Source organism: Castor canadensis, chromosome 5, assembly GCF_047511655.1.
Source record: "Castor canadensis chromosome 5, mCasCan1.hap1v2, whole genome shotgun sequence".
NCBI classification, from domain to species: Eukaryota; Metazoa; Chordata; class Mammalia; order Rodentia; family Castoridae; genus Castor; species Castor canadensis.
In genome coordinates, this window is record NC_133390.1 from 47,386,682 (window position 1) to 47,390,451 (window position 3,770).

The window sequence follows — 3,770 nt, forward strand, 5'->3', positions numbered from 1 at the left end:
AATCAACAAAAGGTAATGTTCCAAATCTTTGCAGTTTTCAAGTATACTTTTTTCTGCTTTAAGGATCCTCCCCAGAATGATCTATTCCAAAATACATTGTTGTGAATATTGGAAGACACAGCAGGAGGGCACAGGTGCTGAAACTTTAAGAGAACTAATATATCAGAAAAGTATAAAGAGCTTCATTACACAGACAGCAAGAAATTCTTGAAACAGAAAGTCCTCTATCTGTTATAAAAAGAAAAAGTTAATAGAAAAATATATCATATATTCTCTCATTTAACATCTTATATCTTACTAATACAGAAAAGCTAAGGATGACTGAGGACAACTATTCTTTGACCACTGAATTCATCCTCACAGGATTTGCAGATCACCCAGACCTCCTAAAGACCCTGATGTTTGTGGTCTTCTCTACCATCTATCTGATCACCATGGTGGGCAATCTTGGTTTGGTAGCTTTGATTTACATGGAACATCGACTTCACACACCAATGTTCATCTTTCTGGGAAACCTGGCTCTGATGGATGCTTGCTGTTCCTGTTCTGTTACTCCCAAGATGTTAGAGAACTTCTTTTCTGAGGACAGAAGAATTTCCCTCTCTGAATTTATGGCACAGTTTTATTTTCTCTGTCTTGCTGAAACTACAGATACTTTTCTTCTGGCAGCAATGGCCTCTGACTGCTACGTGGCCATATGCAGCCCACTCCAGTACCACACCAGGATGTCCAAGGAACTCTGCATTCAGATGACCACAGGGGTCTACATAGTTGGAAACCTGCATCCCATGGTTGAGGTTGGGTTATTGTTTAGGTTAACTTTCTGTGGGTTAAATCAGCTTAATCATTTTTTCTGTGATGTCCTTCCATTGTATAGAATTTCTTGTGTGAACCCTTATATCAATGAATTGACATTATTTATCATGGCAGGGTTCATTCTAATCTTTACTATCATCATAGTCTTAATATCATATTTCTAAATCCTTTTCACTATATTCACAATGAAATCCAAAGAAGGAAGAGGCAAAGCCTTATCTACCTGTGCCTCCCACTTTCTCTCTGTGTCAATATTCTATGGTTCTCTTTACATCCTGTATGCACAACCAAGTTTAGTTAATGAAGGGGATAAAGATATACCTGTAGCAATTTTTTATACTCTAATAATTCCTTTGTTAAATCCTTTTATTTATAGTCTAAGGAATAAGGAAGTAATAAATGTTATTAAAAGAACAATGAAGAAGAGAAAACTTGTAACATTTGAAGCAATAAAATCTCCCCTACAAAAGTGAGTTGAACTTCATAATAACCTTTTCCACATTTACAGCAAATAAGAAAGTGAAAATGCCCTTTAATGAACAGAATAATTTTTTTAAATAAAAATGTGATATTTGAGTAAAATAAGTTTGGAAAAAAAGAGATTATGTGAAAATTACCACCAAATCTAAAGACCTAGGATCCTGGAAATGAAGTAAGTCATCATTCATGACTGCAAAAATTTAAATGGTCAAAAAATGTTAATGTTAATGAATACCGTGAATAAAATCTAGTGTATATAAAGAATTTCTCATATTACTGTATGGCACATTATTAGTTTTTCTTTCTTGCTCATAACAGAGACTGTTTTCTTCTGGTAGTAATGGTCTGTGACCAATATGTGATCATATGCACCCCATTTCAGAACCACTTTGCTTGATATTTAAGCTTTCATTTAATGTCATTTGTAAATTTCTCAATCCTTAAATCTAAAATCTTAGGCAAATTTAACTTTTCAAGTATTAAACTTCTCTTAAAACCATCATTGGTAACTAATTTTCATATTTGAATTTGACTTTGAATTGACTTTATTCATTAAATATATTAAGTGTGGATATGTGTTCACAAAATGCACTAATATAATATTTTCATATTTAGTGTTCAACATTTCTATAGTCAAATCTCTGAACTAAAGTATCTGCATAATGGTGGTTTATGAACATCTAGTGAAAATTATGTACTTTTTGATAAAATTCCCAATGAATTAAATCTCTCATGTGGTATGCTTATTTGTCCATCACACATGGCACAGTAGTTACTGCATATATCCATTAAATAAAGTTTTTTTTATTGGTATCTTTACTAATGTTGTTGAGTACCTAAAACAGCACTTTCTCTATTGAATGTATTGATATGTTCACAGATTAAACAATAGATAGGGGTGTTGGTCAACCACACATGAGGCAGAAAATAGTGAAAATTCTAACAATATAAATAAAATATTAATCAAATAGACTGCAAGTATAAAAGGAAAATAAATTATTGAAAATGTACTATAGTCTAGGCATTAATCTAGACCTTTAACAGCTATTATCTACAAACATTATTAAGTTCTTCTTAAATAAAAACCTCAAGCATTGAAATATGGAATAGCTTGCCCAACGTCATTGCAGACAAATGAACCTGCAGTTTGAATAAACACTGCCTTTTCTCCCTTTTCTTACCTCCATTAAGTACCATTAGAAGTTAGCTGTAAAATGACCCAAACATTGTATGCACATATAAGTAAAAGAAAAATAAATAAATAAATTTATCTTAAAAAAAAAGAAATTAGCCATACCTTAAAATATTGAAAATATTTTGATAGGTGCAGCAAAATATAAATGAATATCACTATTGTCAATGTTTATGGAGATGACTGTCATTGGTGTTGGAAAGTGGGGATGAATACTGGGGCAGAGCCAACAAGGTTGCAAATTTTTGGAGAGGTCTTGGCGACTGTGGGAAGTGTGCTGGATCAGCAACTGAGAACCTTCAATACCAAACTCAAAAACCTGATACATATTTGAGTCCCTGTCAGGGTAACAGGATATTTTTCAACAGATATCATGTGGGTAAGAGAGTAGGATGCTACGTTCACAGATAAGAAAGAAAAAAATTGAAAATGTACATTATACACAGTAAAGCTATCCTCCAGAAGTTAAAGTGTAAAAATGTATTTCTAAGACATGAAAACCTAGTAAATTCATCACTACCAGGTTGATTTTAAACAAAATATTTAAGGATATCCTGCACTAGAAGTGAAAGAACAGTAAAACTAACATGGTGAAATTGTGTGAGAGTATAAAATCCACTGGTGGGGAAGAGACAGAAAGGGAAAGTGAGGAGTCAAAACTTATCAATACAAACAAATCATCAAACCACAAAGATAAAAAAAAAGGAAATGAAAAAACATACAAATAAAACAACCTCAAATAATTACAAAATGACAGAAGTAAACTTTTTGCTGTGGTGCTGGACAATGATCCTCGGGCTTCACACATGGAATGCAATCACTCCACCACTGAGATATGCATTGTGTTCCGAAATGAAATATTTAGACTGTATGAATTGATAAAAATAAAAGGAACAAGTGAAACAACACACTACCTACAAGAAACTCATTTCATTGGTAAAAACTCTCATAGACTGAAAGTAAAGTAATTATTAAAAAATATTCAATATAGCAGATACTTAAAGTGAGCACTAGAAGAGGGCAACAAAATTGTGGATTGCCAACAATCACATAGTAAAAAATTGGTGAACATTGTTCAGTCTGTTGCACATTCTAGTTTATTCTCCAAATATGTATTAATTTTCATAAACTACATTAACTCCACTTCCTTCAGTTAGAGTTTCAACCAGCAGGAAACTTTTTTCTGCCTGCTTTACATTTTATTCACAGAATAATAAGGTTCTAAAAATTGACTAGTTATACACAATATCACAAGATCTTCTATCAGACTTCAGTGAAGGCC

General features: G+C 32.6%; 1 pseudogene; it reads left to right on the forward strand.

The window, feature by feature from the left end:
* The first annotated feature begins 317 nt into the window (after window positions 1-317).
* Window positions 318-1,289, forward strand: LOC109701940 (olfactory receptor 5K3-like; annotated as a pseudogene).
* Window positions 1,290-3,770: the final 2,481 nt, after the last annotated feature.